This window comes from Canis aureus, chromosome 14 (assembly GCF_053574225.1).
Source record: "Canis aureus isolate CA01 chromosome 14, VMU_Caureus_v.1.0, whole genome shotgun sequence".
Classification (NCBI taxonomy): Eukaryota; Metazoa; Chordata; class Mammalia; order Carnivora; family Canidae; genus Canis; species Canis aureus.
Genome location: NC_135624.1, coordinates 41,395,148 through 41,403,246, shown reverse-complemented (window position 1 = coordinate 41,403,246; position 8,099 = coordinate 41,395,148). Strand labels below are relative to the sequence as shown.

Genomic DNA, 8,099 nt, shown 5'->3' with positions numbered 1-8,099 from the left:
AGCTCTGTGAACGGGGTGCGGAGACACCCAGAGAGGAGGAGGGGGACCGCCCGGCCCCGACCAGCCCCTGCAGGGGCGCCGCCAGGCACACACAGCTGATGTCCCCACGTGCCTTCCAGGGGTGGCCAGACGCCAGGGTCAGGACCCCACAGACTCTACTGTGACTCAGCCTGTGCCCGTGGCCTGGACGGGCCTGGGACAGAGTGACAGCCGGGGAGCCTCAGGTCACCAGGGTCTGTGTTAAGCGCCCTGGGAGGTCTGTGCTATATATTTCTCTTAGGACACTTTTGCTGCATCCCAAGGGTTTTGGACCACTGTGTTTTCATTTTGGTCTGTTTCCATGTTTTTTTTTTTTTTCAAAGATTTTATTCATTTATTCATGAGAGACACAGAGAGAGAGAGGCAGAGACACGGGCAGAAGGAGAAGCAGAGGAGAAGCAGAGCAGCTCCATGCAAGGAGCCTGATGTGGGACTCGATCTCGAGACTCCAGGATCACGCCCTGGGCCAAAGGCAGGCGCCCAACTGCTAAGCCACCCAGGGATCCCCATCCATGTATGGTTTTTATTTCTTCTTTGATTTCCTGATTGACCATTCATTGTTTAGCAGCATGTTGTTTAACTTCTATGTACTTGTGGTCTTTCCAAATCTTGTGGCTGACTTCAAGTTTCACTGCATTGTGGTCAGAAAATATACATGGTGTGATCTCAGTTTTTTTTGTAGTTGTGAAGGTCTGATCTGTGACCCAGTACGTGATCTGTTCTAGAGAAAGTCCCATGTGCACTGGAAAAGGCTTTATATTCTGCTTTAGGATGAAATGTTCTGAATATATCTGTTGTCTATCTGGTCCAGCATGTCATTCAAAACCATTGTTTCCTTATTGAGTTTCTGCTTATATTATCCATCCATTGCTGTAAGTGGGGTGTTAAAGTCCCCTACTATTATTGTATTATTATCTTTTTTTATTTTTTAATTTGTAGGAGTTGAAAATTTTTTAAGGGTGTTTTCTGTTTTTCCCCCTAAACATGAATCATTCAAGTAAAACCAACTTAACTATAGAAATGTAGCAAAGTAAGGGGAAAGAAGCACAACAACCCAAGGGGCAAAGGTTGGGGGAGGGGCAGTCCACATATAACATAGGCATTAATGCTATATGATTCACCTGCTCGGGACAGTCTCCCCAGAAGGCAAGCACAAGGACCCATTTTAAAAGGATATTTTCCCCCCAAACATCCAAGAATGTTTCAACTTAAAGCTTAAGGTTAAAAAAAAGGAAAGAGAAAACAACCCACCCAACCATAACCACCTTCCTTAATTGATCATACGAGTTTTCATTTTATAAAAAGACTAATAAAAATATTGAAAAAAATATTTTCTCATCTTATATTTGTAAAGATAATAGAATTCAGAAGTTTAAAAAAAAAAAAAGAATTCAGAAGTTTCTTAGAAAACAGACCAGAAACTGCTTTCCAGTTTCCACCCCTGTTGCTGAGAGGATCAGCAGGACTATAAAGTTTGGGATACTGGAGCTGGGGGTGGAGAATGGGATGCCCATTTTCTGAGAAGAACTCAGAAAATATTGGGGTGGGGGGCACGTGGGGTGTGGTTAGCAGCACGCCATGGGATACATGGCTGTGCAGAAAAGGGGAACACAAGGTGGTCAGAAAGGCCTTGAACTCCTTGACATACAAAACCGGTTTTTACAAAGATCCAAGCAGTTTGGTCCCAAACTGAGGTGAACACTTCAATGTTTATTCACATGCTTTGTTTTCTCTTTAAAGAATCAAAGTTGCCCAAATTAAATCTTTCTGCTATTATTACTACACATGCCTTAAAAAAAAAAAAAAAAAAAAAGGAAGAAGAAGGGCTTTTAAAATCCGGATAAGGGAGAAGAGATCAAAAATCAAATTAGTCCTCTTAGCTCCAAATCAAAGTAAGAACAAAACTGTTGGGGTCTAATAGGGAACAAACAAAAATCCAAGTATCGCTCTCCCCTCCCTACCCCAGCCCCCACCCCACACACCAACAACAAATGAGAAACACAGCTAAAGCCCAATGTGTTCTGCTCAAGAGCTGGGCCTGACCCCAGTCTCCTCAGCCGGCCGCCTCTGTCCAGTGGGACACAGCGCCAGGGAAGCTTTCGGCTGGAGTGGGATTCTGCGGGGCTGGCTGCTGGGGGTAGGGGTGGGACGTTTGCAGTCTTGAGGCTCCTCCGTCTTGCTGTTCACCAGCCATCTTCCCAGTGCCCTCTGTGCCCTGGGCAGGGGCTCCCACCAGTGTGGCCCCTACTCAGTTGTGGGCTGTAAGTTGTCCTTCTCTTTTCGGTTCTCTGTCCCACTCTCGTCGTCTTCAATCTCCCCTTCCTCCCCACTAAACTTGTCATGGACCCATTTGGGGCTGGGGCTGGATTTCCAGAACATGAACCGGCCTCAACCGCGGCGGAAGGCTCCTCGGCCCCGACCGCCACTCACCCACTTCTCACTGCCTTCACCTTCAGGGTCATCATGCAGATAATACTTCTTGCTCTTGGGCGTTTACTCAGGGTCCCACTCCTCCTCCAGGTTTCTCTTTTGAAAATCGTTGTTGCTGTTGTAGTTGTTGTTGTTACCAGAGTAGGTGCCTCTGCCCCAGCCTCTCCCTCTGGGCTCGAAATTGAAAGGTCCTGTTAGCCCTGCCGCCTCTTTCATTTGGACCCACGAAGTCCTTGGTCCCTAGTCTTGACTTGTCAAAGCCCGTGCTGCTCTCTTCCCTCTCCTCTGTTTCTTCAGTGTACCCTTCTGCTTTGTAGGAGTGGGATGACCGGGAGGAAGAGGAGGACCTGGACTGGCCTCGTGCCCTCTGATGCTTCTTCTGCTTCTTTGATCCTTTATGAGTTTTCCCTGTTTTCTCAGCTAATCTTTCCCTTGAGTGGCTTGAGTCTCGGGAATCCACTGATTCTCTTGATTTACCTCGTTTAAGATCTCTCTCCTTATATTTTTTATGACGTTCAATATCAAGGCAGAGGTCAAGAGGATCATCTTGGTATTTTCCCTCAGCCTTGTAGCCAGGTTTCCATGGACTTTTCATTTCATCATGAGCCAAACCGTGTTTGCTGCACGTACTGGGAGAAATGTCTATCCTCCTGTGTACTTCTGGGCTTTTCTTGTTTTTAGCTGCCTGCTGCTCAGTTCCTCTCTTCGGGTATTTAGTAAAACGCTCATGCAATGTCATTCCTGAGGACCCAAAGTGATGCTCTTTTATGTGGTGAACAATGGTCACTATATGCTGGTCAAACAGTTCAGAGGGGCTCCGCTGAGACTGAGCTGACTGTATGTGCTGGAAAATGGAACACAATTCCTGTTCCTTTTTGTTGCTATGGACTAGATCCCAACAAAGCTTGTGTTCCTGAGCCAATAAGCCACTTGGTCTTGCAAGGTCCTCATCAAAAGAGTCCATCCGGACATTGACCTGGGCCTCTCGAGTAATGGAAAATGAAGACTTCCCCATGCAAAAGTCTCCCTTGGCTCCTAACTTATCTCGGCTCTCAGAGGTCTTTCTCGGGGGAGGTGACGAGCTTTTCTCCTGGACTGCTTTGTAAGTGGTCACTCAGAAATTCTTTTCAGGCATGAATCCTCTGTACCCACTTTCAGTTCTCTTGGGCCCTCCCTGATCCTCCTTTTTTGATCTTTCAGAGAAAGATTCCTCCTCCAGCTGCTCTGTTTTCCTCTGCTTTTCCTTCCCTAGAGGTGCATGCATACACCAGGCCTTCCCATTTGCCTGACTTCTCTTCCTGGTTTTTGTTTGCACCTGCTATGACTTTCGACATAAATTTGGGTTCATCATCAAACTCCAATTCCTTCCTTCCCTTAGCTTTGTCCTTATCTTGATCATCCATGTCATCCTTATGAAGTCGGCCATCTTCTCGAAGTCATCTCGAAGCTTATACCTTCTAAGAGACTGGCTACCCCGAAAAGACTTCTCTGTATCAGTTTTGGGAGCAAATGGATCAGATTTCATTTTTGAACCACCCAAGCCTGTGTCAGAGAAGCTCCCTTTCTCTTTCATTTTTCTCTTTATCAGTATTGATTTGTTTCTTCACCTTATCTTTTCCATTCTCTGTGTTCTATTCTTCTAGGTACCTCTTTGTAGCCTCCTTCTTCTGAGACAAGCCATACGTGGAGCCAGTGGCCAGTGGACTCTTACCCAAGGACCCAGAGCTATGATCAAATGGACTTTGGTGTGTTCCAGCCTGGTACCCAGCACCACTCTGCAGAGTTGAGCCCATCTGGGATGTGTTGGAAAGTGGAGGGCTAGGTTTTGGCACAGGGCTAGGTCAGGGTGAGCACCGCCTCACCACCACAGACTGGAGTGGGCTTTTGAGAGCAGGGCTTTGCTCCAGGGGACTCAACTCAGAAACTGCAGAGGCCCGTGATGCAGAACCAGCACTGTAAGTGGTGGCATCTGGCCATGGTTTCGATCTGTCAGATGCTTTTGTATCTTGAGAGGTGCCTCCAGAGAACATCTGCTCCTTGGCCTCATCACCTTGGTTATCCCTGGCAGCCTGAGATGGCCAGCTACCCTTGGAAGAGGACTTTTTCTTCTTTGCAGACTTGCACTTAGAAGATTCCACTCGGCTGTAGTTGGAGGAAGAATGAGAGGATGAGGAGCACCTTGACCTGTCAGAGGAAGACTTATCAGAGCTTCTAGAATGGCTCCTGGACCTTGGTGAAGGGGACCTTCTCTTTGGGGATGGGGATCCGGGAACGGCCCCACAAGGACTGTATGCTTGCCGGTAGTTCTGCCATTTGAGCGGTAGTTTCCATAGCCTCCTCGGTTATACCATGGATAAAAGCCTTTGTTGCACCCACGGAAATAATAGGGCCTTCTGTAGCCTCTGTTGTGACCTCGGAAATCCCGATTCTGATATACTCTTGGGTGATTTCTCTCCCTGTTATGAGCTGGAGAATATGATCTGGAACGCGACCTAGATCTCAGCCTGCGCTTCCTTGAACAAGAGACAGATCGACTTCGGGACCGAGACTTCAAAAATGAACAAGAACAAGACCTTGATGCAAATCTTGAGCAAGAAGTTAGAGATCCAGACTTGGATTTGTTTGTATTTGACATCTCTGAAGAGAGCGTCACTTTTCAATTATACCTTATTTGAACAATGATTCAACTTGCACCGGATCCCAGATACCACCACAAAAGAACACTGGCATGGTCACTGGCTTCTCCAATTTACAAAGTCAGGATACAATTCTGGGCCCACCGCAGCGATCACAGCTGCAGCCTCGCAACGGCACAACCGGCCCCTATTATTGTATTATTATCAATGAGTTCCTTTATGTTTGTTATTATTTTATATATCTGGGTGTCCCCATTTTGGGTGCATAAATATTTACAATTGTTAAATCTTCTTCTTGGATAGACCTCTTAATTATGATATACTTCCCTTTTTCGTCTTTAGTTTAAAATCTAGTTTGTCTGAGATAACTGTTGCTGTTCTGACTTTCTTTCGATGTCCATTTGCATGATAAATGTTTTCTCATTCCCTCACTTTCAATCTGCAGGTGTCTTTAGGTCTAAAATGAGTCTCCTGGAGGCAGCATATAGGTGTGTTTTATTTTTTCATTCTGACACCCTGTCTTTTAATTGGAATGTTTAGTTCATTTGCATTCTGAGTACTTATTGATAGATAATTTATTGCCTTTTTATTACATGTTTTATCATTGTTTCTAGAGATTTTCTGTTTCTTTCTTGTCTTTGTCACTTTTGGTCTTTTCTTTCCGCTCAAAGAGTCCCCTTTAATATTCTTTTGCAGGGCTGGTTTAGTAGTCACAAACTCCTTTAGTTTTTGTTGACTGGAAAACTCTTTATCTCTCCTATTCTGAATGAGTCTACTGGATAGAGTATCCTTGGCTGCAGATTTTTCCCACTTAGCACTTTGAATATATCATGCCACTTTCTTCTGGCATGCAAAGTTTCTATGAAGAGATCTGCAGCTAGCCTAAATGGGCCTTGCCTTATAAGTTAGGGACTTCTTTTGTCTTCATGCTTTTAGAATTTGTTTTCCTTATCACTATATTTTGCAAATTTAAGTGAAACATGTCTTGGTGTTGGCCTGTTTTTGTTGATTTTGATGTGAGTTCTCTGTGCCTCCTGGATCTGGATATCTGTTTCCTTCCCCAGATTAGGGAAGTTTTCAGCTATTATTTCCTCAAATAAGTTTTCTTCCCCCTTTTCTCTCTTCTTCTTCTTCCGGAACTCCTAAAATATGAATATTGTTACATTTTATGGAGTCACTGAGTTTCCTAAGTCTATTCTCATGTTGCTGTAATTCTTTCTCTCTTTTGTTCAGCTTTATTATTTTCCATTATTTTATCTTCTATATCATTATTCATTCCTCTGCTTCTTCCAACCTTGTGGTCATTGCATCCAGTCTGTTTCTAATTTCAGTTATTGCATTTTTCATTTCTGATTGATCCTTTTTTAACTCTTCTATTCGCTGCAGTAAGGGCCTCCCTGAAGCCTTCCAGTCTTTTCTCAAGCCTAGTAAGCATCCTTAGATTGTTGCTTTAAATTCTCCATCAGGCATGTTACTTCTGTTTCATTTAGATCTCTGGCCATGATTTTATCTTGTTCTCTCATTTGGGATAAATTCCTCCATCTCAATATTTTGCCTAAGTCTCTGTCTTCTCTGTGTTGGAAAACCCTGTTATGTTTCCTTCTCCTGAGAGTACTGGCTTTATGAAGAAGAGGTCATATAGTGTCCATGGTGCTTCAGGGAGTGTCTCTGCTGTGTGATGCATATACTCTGCTGCCCTATCCTTTAGGCCAGTCGTCTGCAGAGGTTCCCCTTACCTGCAGTGCAAAACATTTGGTCCCTGGCCAGAATGTGGAGAATTTTAACTGGGCGTGCTCTGGTCTGCTTGTTAAATGAGACCTGATACTACTTCCACTAGAAATGAAGCCCTGCAGAACTCTCTAGTGGGGAAACATGGTGTGGGGTTTCCATAGATCTTCCAGGGAAGGTGCCCACTGTGCTGAGACTGAGGCAAGCTTGACTGGGAAGGGCAGTATGCCCAGAGTGCAGGTGGGTGGGACTTAATGTAAGCAGGTTAGGCAGCCAGAGTTGGTGCTGAGCTGCTTTCCTCAGGTGACTCTGTTTATGCTGAGGGACATGGCAAGGGGAAGGGAACTGGCAGTGGCTGACTCCTTTGTCCCTGGAAAAGTGTCTCCCTGAACTCTGCCTCTCAGGACCGGCTTTGAGAAGAGTAAATAATCTCCCCTTGTGTACCCCAAGAATTCTTTAGATCACTGTTTCCACGCCATCTACTCCTGGGTTATTTGCCTATCTTTTCTCCAGGAGTAGGGCAGCACCCAGGGCTCTATCCCAGCCAAGTCCCAGGTGATGAGTTTTAATAGACAATACTAAAAGCCAATCCACAAAATGGAAAAAAATGATAATGTGAACTTCCTAAACTTAAAGCGTCTACTCTGTAAAAGTAGAAGGTCTGTGAGAGACCTTGCTCAGAAAACTAAAAGGCAACCCATAAACTGGGAAAATATTTGCAAAATATATATCTGATAAAGAATTTGTATGCAAAATATACCCAAAAAACTCTCAGAACTCAACAATAAGGAAACAACCTAATTGATAATCAGTAAATATCTGGACAGATGCCTGGACAAAGAAGATAAACAGATACCAAGTACACATACAAAAATATGTCTGACATCATCATTAGGAAATTACAAATTAAAACAACAGTGAGATAGTACTGCACATCTAAATGCTAAAGTCCAAAAAACGAGGATACCAATTACTGGAAGATGAAGAACGACAGGAACACTCCTTCACACTGAGGGAAATGCATGAACAGCCACTATGGAAAGCAGTTAGGCAGTTTTTTCCAAAGCTAAATAAGTCCCATCTTAGGATCCAACCATTGTAATTCTAGTATTTAGACAACTGCTTTGAAAATTATTTCCAAACAAAAACTAGCATGCAGCTATGCACAGAAGCTCTATTCATAATGGTTAAAAACACAAAGAAATCAAAATTTCCTTCAATAGATGAATTCGTAACCAACCTGGGGTGCATTCATGTGAAGGAAGC

General features: G+C 44.3%; 1 pseudogene; it reads right to left on the bottom strand.

Moving 5' to 3' along the window:
• Positions 1-354: 354 nt before the first annotated feature.
• Positions 355-7,541, bottom strand: LOC144283544 (thyroid hormone receptor-associated protein 3 pseudogene; annotated as a pseudogene).
• Between the last annotated feature and the right edge of the window lie 558 nt (positions 7,542-8,099).